Below are 13,549 nucleotides of genomic sequence, written 5' to 3'. Positions count from 1 at the left end.
ATATATTATAAAAATATAGTAAGAATCACATCAAGTTCTATTTAAGTAAACAATTGAGACAAAGTTTTTTTTAACAATTCATATTGTGAAATATAAATTAGGAGAGTTCAGGTCTTTGTACAGCTAACTGCAAAAAGGCAATGCACAGAAAGAGACAAAAGTGAACACAGGGTGCAGAATAGAAACAGCAATGTACAAAGAACCTGCAAAGAAAACAAAAGCATAGTTGGTCTGCTTTGGTAAACGTTTAACTTTTGTCTAAACAGTTTTGACAGTTTACAACCAGAACAGACTGGAGGCTGTATTTAAGCTTCCTATGTCTTTGATAATAGTATCCCAGTGCTCCTGACCCTGGCATGTGAGGACCGGTTTGTTCTTCTCAAAGACCTTTGCTTCTTGTGAGGCTAATCAGCATTTCAAAGTTCTTTGGAAGTATTGCCCTAAGAACATTTAACAGAAATGAAAATTTTGCCCGGAGAACACTTTATTGAGAGGGATCAGTGTGTGATTTCTAGATGCCTAAATTTCGATATTCAGTGAGGAAAAAATATATGAAACATTCTTTTGATCAAAAAAGAAAAGCAGGAGAAGCAATTGTCACCTGTTCTCCTCCAGGGAGTTAGTGTACTGGCAGATGGCAGCCACAAGTCTCAACAAAGTTTCAGGGATGGCAATGGTCAGGTAAAATGACCATCAAAGTTACAATTTCACACTCCCAGAAGCTAGTTCAATGCATATCAAAGGAAAAAGCCACGTGGCATCCTGCTACCAGTTCCCTGAACTTCCAGATCTATTGTACTGTGTGCATGAAGAGAGATTATATAACACAGACTTCATGTAAACCAAATGCACAGGCAGAGCAGGGGTGGAGGGAGAAGGGGGAGCAAAGGAGAGAGATTTAACATTTATACAAAGTTGGTACATTTCTTCAGTAAGCAAACTGACTAAGTTTTAGTGTAGGTAAAATGTGAAGCACATCGAGAAAACTGATAAATGCATGTATAAGTGGACAACAAATCGATGTTTCTTTCTCTCTCTAAGAAATCAAGAAATATATTTCTTTAAATGCCTGCTTTTATGTTGAAGTGGTTCTGCTACAAAAAAATGTGTAAGTGAGGTTTGAGCACACATGTAACATTCCCATTTTTAATTACAGGACACTTAGAAGAAATTATTCCACCCATTTATGATATGTGCCTTCTGAGAGAAATCTAGGATCAATTATACTCAGTTTATTTCTGGAAAAAGAGAGCTTAATTCATTTTTTTCATACATAGTCAAAAAGATCAAGTTACAGTTGTGTATTCATATACATGTTAATGGAGTAATTGTATTACTTTTTTAACCTCAATAAAGACTAATGGGTTTCATTTTTAACATTTATTATTATTTTAAGATTTTTATTTAATTTTAGAGAAAGTGAAAAGGAGGGAGAAAGAGAAGAAAAGAAACATCAATGTGTGGCTGCCTCTCCTTCACCCCCTACTGGGGACCTGGCCCACAACCCAGGCATGTGCCCTGACTGGGAACTGAACTGGCGGCCCTATGGTTCTCAGGACAGAACTCAATCCACTGAGCCACACCAGCCAGGGCAATAATATTTCTTTTTACATATTTATCAAAGAGAGTTCTAGTAAACCTCGAGAGTTCATGATGAACATTTTGCTTGACATCATCTATCTTTGGATCATGTAATTTAGTTGAAAAGGTTAATTGACTATGAAATATCCATGACTTTAATAAAGTATATAATTTTAATCACCTGACTTTTTTGCTATACTTAATTTCTAAAACACATTACCTTATATTTGTGTTTGTTTGTGTGATTCTAATTTACTAAGAGTAAGCTGACCAGATGTAGGTAAGTTAACTCCACACATAGCTGTTTACATTGATTTAATAATATGTTTATGCATCAATCAATGAAGCTCTCCAAAATGTACTGATGTACTCAAATTCATGACTTAGTGTAATTCCTACATGTACTTCCCCAGAATAACTTATGAATAATTGAAAATCTCAGATATTTAAAGGATACTTCTTTAAATATAACACTTTACTATTTAAACATTTATGATAAAATAATTCTAAAATGTACCCTATAGATTAAAATTTCTCAAAAATAACACAGGCACCACAGCATTTTTCTTATTGAATAAGGTCTTCCTTTTGCTCATGTACTGCACCTTATTCCACATAGAGATTTCTTTTCTGCTTCTCCTAGTAATGGAAAACTAAACTTTCATGTCTAAGTTCTTTAGGTAATTGTTTCTTTTATATCTTTGCTGTTCTTTCCTGTGAAAACTAATGCTCATATTTGATACCTCAGACCTTGTACAAAATCCTGGATGAGCAAAACAAAGCTCCAGAAATAAAGGGATTAAAATGCGTGTTACTGCACAGAGGCCATTCTCTGATATGAGATGAATATAGACTGCTTTGTGGTGATGGCTGGACTGGGAAATATTTGTGAAAAAACACATGCAGAAAGGTATTTTGAGGACTAAAGAGGCCTTAATCATAAAATGAGTAAAATCCTTTTTTTTTTGTTAATAATCTTTATAGTTGCACGGCTTTTTCAATGTATAGTTCAATGGGTTTGGTGAAATATAAGTGTCCATGCGACCATTACCTCAAAAATTCCTACCTAGCACTAAAGTCAGTCACTCCCATCCTATCCCCTGAACAATAACCTATCCGCTTTCTATGTGTTTTTCTTCCTTTTTTGTTTTATGCTCTCAGAATTCCATATAAATAAAGTCTGTCTCCTTTCATTCATCATAATGTTTAAGAGAGTCACTTTTATTTTTGAGCATATCAGTATTTCTTCTCTTATATTGTCGAGTAGGTTTTCATCAATATAAATATAATGCATTTTTAAAAGCTTCTAATCCCTCGCCATTTCAACCAGCTTCTTCTGTCTTCTTGTTGTGGAAGTTAAAGGGCTCTGTTCACGATCAATATAACAAATTACCTTCTTTCACTTTGTGGCTTGCCATTGCATTTTCTTCACAGTGTTTGTGAAAAACAATCTTCATTGTCTAATTTCAGCATTAATTAATTGATTGTTTTGATGCTGTCTGGGAAATCTTTGCCTCCCCGCATTTTGGGAGGATTTCTCTTCTATGAATCACCTGGAGCCATGGCATTTGATTTTATTGTGTGTACAGCACAATGTAAAGATCTAAGGTTTTTTAGTTTGATTCTGATTTTGTTTAGTTGAATATACAGTTTTTCTAACACCATTTTTTGAAAAGACTATTTTTTCTTTTGCTCAACTTTTCTGTTCTCATAACATACCTGTCTATTCTTCAACTAAACTGAACTACATTAATCACTACTTTATAATAAATCATGAAATTAGGCTGTGCAAATCTTGCTATTTTCATCTCCTTTTAAAAATCATTTTGTTACCAGATTTCATTTACATTTTCTTATAAATATTAGAATCATCCTAACAATTTCTACAAAAAATTGTTAAAAATTTGAGTTTGATGGCATTGAATCACTAGGTTAATTGGCATAATTATATCATAAAAATATTATCTAAGTTCATATTTCAATATTATTAAAATCCATCAATATACTGTATCTCTCTATTTACTTAGGTCTTTATCTAAAATTTATCTGACAGCATTAAACTCATAAGTATAATATTTAAATAGACTGTATTAAATTTTTCCTACTTATTTTTTCTTTGGGAAAATGGATCTGGACAATGCAAATATTTTCCAGTTGCCAGTTGTTACATTTTTAAGCTTGGTTGGTAAAAAAGTACTGGCAGACACTGAACAAGAAAATAACTTTTGCACCCTGGTGCTATGTTCTCCAGCATTCATCTCCTAATGTGTAGGGTTCGCTTCTACAGTGCACAGAATTCCTCTCCCAGCAACTGGAGCACGGACAACTTCTCCAACACACGTGTTGTAGTATAGGATCTTGGTGCTAGAAATACAATCCTCACTGCAGGGCAAGAGAAGCTTCACATGTACCAGGTTCCTGCAATGTATGGAACGTTCTCAGCACTAATTTCCTAGCAAATACATTTTCCTAGCATCTGGGTTCTGCAGAGGTGATGTTTATAGCATCAAACTTTTGTAGCATGTGTAGCTTCTATTGCACCATTGTCTGGGAGCAAGGTTTGATGATCCAGAACCTAGCTCCTGCAGCATTTTTGTTTCCTGTTTCACCACTGTCCCGTATCACTGACAGTGCTTCCAGCACTAAGTTTCTGTAGAGTATGCAGATATTGTGGTACAGGTTCCTAAGGTAAGAGGTGTATTTCCAGCACTAAGTCCCTAAGTGCCTTCTCTGGTGCCAAAGTCTTACAGCATGGGTGGTATTTCCAGAGCCCAGCCTGTGCATCTTCTCTTGATTCAGGGTTTTACACCCTGGCAAAGAGCATCTAAAAGTCCCCCTGATATCCCCTAAGGAGTTTTGTAGTGGAATAGTTCCAGAAACCCGACCCCATGCCCAGCTTTTGCTGGCCCCAGAGAGTGTGGATTTCCAGCCCACTCCTCGGGTAGAACACCGCACACTTCTCTGTGATGTGATGGACAGCAGTGCCCTACAAACAAAGTCTGCACCTCAGCACTAGCATGTGAGGGCAAAAGTGTCACAGGTGCTTTATTTTAGCCCCAGATTTATGGCCGCTTTATATATAAATGAATTGTAATGATATGTCATCATGTGTAAATGGAGCTGGACTTGATTTTTTTAATATTTAAAGAGATTATCTGTATTTATGGGTTCACAGTAGATAACACTGTTGCTTGTCTTCTTGTAGTTGCCGTTTTTGGACTCAGCATCATCTCAGCTTCATAAAATGAACTGTGATTTAATTCTTTATCTTCTCAGTCCTAGGAGTATCCTTGTAGAATTGATAGTGTTTCTTCCCTTAAACACTTGGTGCAATTTACCACTGATGCTTCTTGAGCTTCAGTTATCATTGTTGTAATATCTTAAGTAAAAATTCCACTTCAACATACAGAAAAGTTTATATAATGTCTTTTTTCTTAAATAACTTTAGATAGCTTTTATCTTTTAAGGAATGTGTCCATTTCATCCGAGTCGCTCAATTTATTGGCATAAAATTGTTTTTCTAAATATTTCATTATTGTCCTCTTAACATCTTTAGAATCTATAGTGATATCCCCATTTCCATTACCAATAGTTGTAGTTTGTGCCACCTTTCTGTTGTCTTGATCCATCTGTCTAAAGATTTATACCTTTTATTGACCTTTAAACAACTATAATTTGATTTGGTAAATTTGTCCTATTATCTTTCTGTTTTTAGTTTTATTGGCTGGAGGTTTTAAAAATTAGTTTCTTCTTTTGCTTCTTATAACTGATGTAAGTATACTTATTTAAATACTAATGCTAATCTGTATGTCAGTTTTTATTATAATTTTTTAAAAATTAAAAATAAAATAAGGATTTTCTATAAATTATGTTTAGGTAAGTCTTGTGTATGTTACAATACCTCAAAGAGAAAAAGTGTTTATGCAGTAGAGTTCCTGATCAAAAAAGTCCCACATCGGGAGGTGCTAAGTTTGATTAGACCTTCAGTGACATCACAACTCTAGGCTGACAAAGAAATGTGTTTCTTTAGACTTCCCCTCATTGTCTCAGGATGCCTGAAACAGTGCTAAGTATTACATCATCTTGTGCCATTTCCCAAAGGTTGGAAGGCAAAGGATGGAAAGAAAATTGACTTTTACAACCAAGGACCTCATTTAAAATTGAAGTTGAGAAGCATTCCCAGAAATCTCCTAACACATTTCCCTTTAATTCTCAATGATGGATTGATATCTTCTTTCCCATTCTGTATACCTTTTCTTTTCTTTTTTCTTTTTTCTTTTCTTTTCTTTCCCATATCATTAACTAGAACTTTCTGTATTACGAAAAGATAATGATGGAAATACTTTGAAACACACTGTAATTGTGGAGTATTTGTCTAAATCTATAGAATGCCCATCACCAAGAATAAGTCATGAATTTAGGTGATTAAGATGTATCATTGTAATTTTATCAATTTTAAGAGATAGGGGATTATGATAATAGGAGGGAGACTATGCATGAATATATGAAAGGAAGTAATATAAAAAATCTCTGTAGTTTCATTTAATTTTTCTGTGAATCCAAAATTACTAAAAAAAATGTTTGAGGTAGCCAATGCATGTCACTGCCACCTAGACAATAATTTTGTTCCCTTGTTTCTTTACCTTCATTTTCTCTGAGATCCTGTTGAATCTGGAATGCTCAAATTCATTTCCTGCAGAGTAAGTGTCAACTGAAGAGGTGATGCTAATAAGAAAGCTGACATTGAAAACAGAACCCAGAGAACAAAACTGCCAAAAATAAGTCTGTACGTTGTCAGTGAAAGTATTAAGCATGTTTCTATACAAGTTTGGGCTCTTCTAAATTCAGAAAATTGACACATGGATTTGTGTTTAAGTATTTTTCTCTGGCAGTCACTTCAAGAAGTAGGAGAATGAGACAAAAAGAAAGGAAAACCAATAAAGAATTTCACAATTTCAAGTTTTCTGTAAGGAAAACAGACTCAACCCCAACCACTAACATACATTTTAGAATAAATAATGACTTAGTCAGCAATGAAGTGAAAAGCTACACTCTCTATGTATCTACTAGCCCACAGATCACAGTGGTTAAGACACTTTCCTGGAGAATTCGATTCCTGCGTGTGCAGAACTGCAGGAGCAATCTGTGAGTGCATTGCAATGGTCCAAAATGCCCTTGGGCAGAGGGAGGCAGAAAGTCACGTACATGTTTTATAGCATCTGTCCACATTTGACCTCCTAGTGGGAGAAGGGCCCACCCAGATCCACATGGGCCTGATATTAGGTTCTCTGTGTGACCCAGCAGTATAGAAACTTAACTAGGGAAAACAAAGGAAATGATTTTATGATGGTGATTTAATAATTGTATTATTTTTAATCACTTTCTCATTTGTGTGCCTACTGTATGTGTTTATTATACAATATATAAGTACTATTGTTTAAAATATAAAGAACTACAAAGCAGTGACTATTTACTAGAGCACCTAGGACTTATTAAAGAGGATTTCTAAAAAATTAGTATGCATGAAAGAGTTTCTAAGTCATTGAATAATTAAAAATAAAAAAGCTTAAAAATTAAGTAATGACATTTAAAATTTTCCCTGTGACACTAAATAACATGTATATTCTGGCAATTCCTTTAAATATTTCTGTATCTCATTTTTTTCTTCTTAAAGGGGACAATTAAATACCTTACAAGGCTATTTAAATTACATTAAAACAAGTTTAACAAAATTATGGCATCTGATAGAAAAAGCAACTGATAACTGTTAGGAAAAATAGAATAATCTTACTTAAGAATTATCAAGAGCTTTTCAAGAATCAATAGAAATGAGCACTTTGCAATGTTTATGAAACTGCAAGTGTATAAAGTATCTCTAAGCATCACAAATATTCAAAAGGAATGTGTGGAGAGAAAAATCATTTTAAAACTAAAATTCTTGCTTTCTTTCTCTGTATTGTAACTGCTATAGAAACAATAGTAAAAGAGTCATCTGGGGGACATATCAGTAAATATGTTGCTGTGTGAAATATCTGAGATTTTCCTGCCAATGTTCTCCTCTAGGACTTTAATGGTTTCATGGCTTATATTTAAGTCTTTTATCCACCTTGAATTTATTTTGGTGTATGGTGTAAGTCGGTGCTCAAGTTTCATTTTTTTGCACGTATCTGTCCAGTTCTCCCAACACCATTTGCTAAAGAGGCTATCTTTACTCCATTTTATGTTACTGCCCCCTTTGTCAAATATTAATTGACTGTAGATAGTTGGGTTGATTTCTGGGCTCTCTGTTCTGTTCCATTGGTCTATGTGCCTGTTTTTATGCCAGTACCAGGCTGTTTTGATTACAGTGGCCTTGTAATACAGTTTGATATCAGGTATTGTGATCCCTCCTACTTTGTTATTCTTTCTCAAAATTGCAGCTGCTATTCGGGCTCGTTTATGGTTCCACATAAATTTTTGAAGCATTTGTTCTATGTCTGTGAAATATGCCATTGGTGCTTTAATAGGTATTGCATTGAATCTGTAAATTGCTTTGGGTAGTATGGACATTTTGATGATGTTAATTCTTCCAATCCATGAACACCGTATATGTTTCCATTTGTTTGTGTCTTCCTTGATTTCTCTCTTCAGTGTTACGTAGTTTTCTGCATACAGGTCTTTTACCTCCTTAGTTAGGTTTATTCCCAGATATTTTATTTTTGTTTTTGCTATATTGAATGGTATTTTTTCCTTGATTCCTGCTTCTGCTGATTCACTGTTGGTATACAAAGATGCCTTTGATTTCTGGATATTGACTTTGTAACCAGCTGTCTTGCCAAATTCATTAATTAGTTCCAGCAGTTTTGGGTAGATTCTATAGGATTTTCCATGTATACTGTCATGTCATCTGCAAACAGTGACAGTTTTGTTTCTTCCTTTCCTATTTGGATGCCTTTTATTTCTTTTTCTTGCCTGATCGCTGTGGCCAAAACTTCCAATACTATATTGAATAGAAGTGATGAAAGTAGACATCCTTGTTTTGTTCTTGATCTTAGTGGAAAAGCTTTTAGTTTTTGCCCATTGAGTATGATGTTGGCTGTAGGTCTTTCATATATGGCCTTTATTATATTGAGGAATGCTTCCTCTATTCCCACTTTGCTGAGTGTTTCTATCATAAATGGGTGTTGTACCTTATCAAAAGCTTTTTCCGCGTCTATCGATATGATCATGTAGTTTTTGTCTTTGCTTTTGTTTATGTGATGTATTACATTTCCTGATTTGTGAATAGTGAACCATCCTTGCATCCCTGGGATGAATCCCACTTGGCCACGGTGTATAATCTTTCGGATATATTGTTGGATGCCAATTTGCCAATATTTTGTTGAGGATTTTAGCGTCTATGTTCATCAGTGATATTGGCCTGATGGGATGTTATCAAAATAAAAAGCTTCTGCATGGCTAAAGAAAACAGTATTAAATTAAAAAGACAACCAACTGTATGGGAAAACATATTTGCCAATGATACATGAGACAAAGGTTTAGTCTCCAAAATATCCAAAGAACTCACACAACTGCACTCTAAGAAGACAACTAACCCAATAAAAAATGAGAAAAAGACTTGAACAGACACTTCTCCAAGGAGGACATACAGAGGATCCAGGGACACATGAAAAGATGCTCAATATCTCTAGCCATCAGAGAGATGCAAATCAAAACCACAATGAGATGCCACTTTAAAACCAGTCAGGATGGCCATCATAAACAAAGCAACAAACAACAAATGTTGGAGAGGTTGTGGGGAAAAGGGGTCCTTAGTTCACTGTTGGTGGGATTGCAGACTGGTACAACCATTATGGAAAACAGTATGGAGTTTTCTCAGAAAAATAAAAATTAACCTGCCTTTTGACCCAGCAATTCCACTGCTAGGATTATATTCTAAGAACCCTAAAACACCAATCTCAAAGAACCTATGCACCACAATGTTCATAGAAGCACAATTTACAATAGCCAAGAGTTGGAAGCAACCTAGGTGCCCGTCAGTAAATGAATGGATCCAAAAATTGTGGTACATATACACAATGAAATTCTATGCAGCAGAGAGAAAGAAGGAGCGACTACCCTTTGCAACAGCATGGATGGAACTGGAAAGCATTATGCTGAGTGAAATAAGCCAAGTATTGAAAGACAAATACCATATGATCTCACCTTTAACAGGAAGCTAAACAACAAAACAAACAAGCAAGCAAAATAAAAACAAAGACACTGAAATAGAAAACAGAGACCAGAGGGGAGACGGGAGGGAGTTTAAGGGGAGAACAAGGAGGGATTTAGAGGAACAAGTATAAAGGACACAGGGACAATAACTAAGGGGGGTGGAAATGGGAGGGAGGTGGAGAGCATGGGGTGGGGTGGGCTGGGATGGGAGATATAGACAGAAACCTGTACTTGAAGAATAATTAAATAAAATAAAAAAATAAAAAAGAGTCATCTGTTATTATGTCCCAGGATGATTCTCAATTAATTAAAAATGTTAATCTATTTTTCATATGATCCTTTATTTCATGTAAATTTACCTTTATTTTTCTCTCAAATTCAAACTAAGAATTGAAAAAAATATTCATAAAACTTTATATGTGTATTATGACTTATCTCTGAAGTGAGGACAAAATATGTCACATTTTAATGTTTCATGGACTCAGCAGTTTAGTGTTTATTTGCTTTTTAGTTAGAGTAAAAGCAGAATCAGCAGTTTTAAAAAAAGTGACAGCAAATAATAGGTGAAAAATAAATATTCAAGGCTATTTAGAATAATTTTATACTGATCTTTATTAAATGGTTTTATTGACTGATTTTTTAAAAAATATTTCATTTATTTATTTTTAGAGAGTGTAGAAGGGAGTGAGAAAGAGAGGGAGAGAAACATCAAGTTTCAGTTGCCTCTTGAGAGCCCCCTACTGGGGACCTGGCCTGCAACCCAGGCAAGTGCCCTGACTGGCAATCCATCCAGCAACCCTTTGGTTTGCAGGCTGGCACTAAAGTCACTGAACCACACAAGCTAGGGCTTATACTGATCTTTTTTAATAAGCTGTATAATTGAGTTTTGCCATGAATAGTTATAATTTGATATGACATTTATTATAATAGTTTCTGTTATTATTAGAACAGATATTTAAAATTTTCAAATTTTCTATAACTCTGAGAATATCTGTCCCTTAAAATGACCACTGCTGTTTTGAAGTAAGGTGATTTAGAAAAACAAAAGCAAAAGTGAAGATGTCATGTATTGCCGCATAACAAATTCTTGTAACAAACTGTACCTTAAAACAGCAAATTTTTATTATTTCCCACACTTTCTAATGGTCAGGAATCTAGCAGAAAATGAGCTACATTGTTTTTGCTGAGCTTGCAATAAGGTTCATTTTAAGCTTTAATTGGGCAGCAATCATGTTAAGGCTTCACCGGACATTTGGAATCTGCCTGCACTCCCACTCACCTGACTGTTGGCAGATTTGAGCTCCCCATTGGCTCTGCCTGCATATCTCAGTTCCTTAACACATGGGCTCTTCATTCATTTGCACAATTATGACAGCCTATTTCTGCCAGAGAGAGACAGGGAGAGATGAGGTAGGTAAGGTGGGAGACAGGAAATAGACGGGGAGAGACAGAACAGAGAGACAGAGATGCAGTAAACAATATTCTGCCTTATGCTATGCAGTGTATTGGCAAACCCTGCTATAATGCGGGAAGGGACTATATAAGGATCTGAGACTAAAGGACAGAGGTTATTGGAGGCCAGGTTGGAAGCTGGCTACCACAGTCCTGTCTGACCCTCAATGAATTATGTTCTTCCAACAAACAAATCACCTCACCTCCTCATAATCCCCCACTAAATTCTTACCCCAATAATTGAGATGAATTAAAACCTATACCCAAATCAGGTCCATTTACGGCTGACGCTTCTTGGGTAAGTCTCCATAGATACAACCATACAAATGCAGTTCTTCACTTTGAATCTAAAATGACAAGTTATCCACAACCAATGCATTTGTTTATGATGGTGAAATTAGCATAGATCATCTCTATAAATAAAAGGAGAAAGTAGAAAGAAAAAGTAGACATTGTTCTAAAACAATTCCAAAGCCAAGTCAGCAAATGCTGTAGATTCTTAAATCACGTCTCAAGACGGACAAATATGTAACTGTTCTCGCCTTTTGGTTCCACTCTGAGTCCTCTTACCTTTTTCATAAAAGATAGCATGTACTGCTTCTCAGTCTGCTTGTTGTCAGTAGAATTTTGAGTCAAAAGACCTCCTTTTACTTTGTACTTTCTCTGGCCTTTTCAGTGAAAGCTGGGAGTGTACCTGAATACAGAATTCTTTTTTAAAGTGGTGAATTTTATGAAGGTCCATACCATGACATAACACCCACATTTACAATCTCTTGGAAATAAACCCTTCCTAACCTTCATTTCATCTGGGAAGGCTGAGAGACACGAATTTAAGCTTTTTAAAGACTTTAATGTTTGACTGAAAAAACATGAGACAAGTGTTTTATCATTTTAGAGCATGTTTCATCTGACATCGCCTTTGGCCTTTTGAGGTCTCAACAAAAGATTTTCAACCACATCTTCAGCTTTACCTTTGGCCTCTGTTGTCTTAGCAACATGAATTTGATCCTTGCTAAGAATCTTAGCATGCTTTGCAATCTGAAATGGGTGGGAACTTTCAAAGCAATCAAATGTTAATATTTTAACAATCCTTCTATTTTATACCCTTCCTGTCACATATTACTATAAGCAATAAGAAGGAACCAGTCAGCACTTCCAACATTATGGTTGGAAATCTGCTCCTCAGCAGGCAATTTTCCAGGGTGCGCTAGTGTTTTTGCCCCCCTGCCATCTTTTTAAGTCTGCATAGCAAACAGAGTAGAAGTCAAAGAGAGTATCTCCCTTCAGGATTTGTAGCTTAGACTGGTAAAGATAATGTCTCTCTCAGTGGCTTAGAATTTGCAGATTTGTGTTTTAGTTTTTAATGCTGTTTTAATCAACTTGAATCATGGAACTGTCTATTTTTATTTTTCCTATTTAATTTTCTTTTTTACTTGGTTTAACTTTTTTATTATTGTTCAAGTACAGTTGTCTCCGCCCCCCCCAATTCCCTCCCACCACAGCCATTCCCACTTCCCACCCTTCATCTTACCTACTTCAGTTTCGTCCATGTGTTCTTTATAGTTGTTCCTGAAAACCCTTCACCCTTCCCCCCCATTATCTACTCCTGCCTCCTCTCTGGTTACTATCTATTTGTTCTTAATTTCAAAGTCTCTGGTTATATTTTTCTTGCTTGTGTGTTTTGTTGATTAGATTCCACTTATAGGTGAGATCATATGGTATTTGTCTTTCACCGCCTGGCTTTTTTCACTTAGCATAATGCTCTCCAGTTCCATCTATGCTGTCTCAAAGGGTAGGAGCTCCTTCTTTCTTTCTGCTGCGTAGTATTTCATTGTGTAAATGTACCATTGTTTTTTGATCTATTCATTTATGAATGGACACTTCAGTTGCTTCCAGCACTTGGCTATTGTAAATTGTGCTGCTATGAATATTGGGGTGCATAGGTTCTATTGAACTGGTGTTTCAGGGTTCTTAGGGCATAATCCAAACAGTGAAATTTCTGGGTCGAAAGGCTGTTTCATTTTTAGTTTTCTGAGGAAATTCCATACTGTTTTCTACAGTAGCTGCACCAGTCTGCATTCCCACCAACAGTGCACTAGGGTTCCCTTTTCTCTACATCCTCTCTAACACTTGTTTGTTGATTTGTTTATGATGGCCATTCTGACCAGTGTGAAGTGATATCTCATTGTGGTTCATTTTGTATACTGTCGTATTGTTTATGGAATTATCTGAAAATAAATACATATAATTTAGATAGGAAGAAAGCTGTTATTCAAAGATGGTGCCATAGAACATTCGGAATTTGTTGTTCTCTGGAGAACTA

This window comes from Artibeus jamaicensis, unplaced genomic scaffold, assembly GCF_021234435.1.
Source record: "Artibeus jamaicensis isolate MK-2021 breed Jamaican fruit bat unplaced genomic scaffold, CSHL_Jam_final scaffold_474, whole genome shotgun sequence".
Lineage (NCBI taxonomy): Eukaryota > Metazoa > Chordata > Mammalia > Chiroptera > Phyllostomidae > Artibeus > Artibeus jamaicensis.
This window is presented reverse-complemented; position numbering follows the sequence as displayed.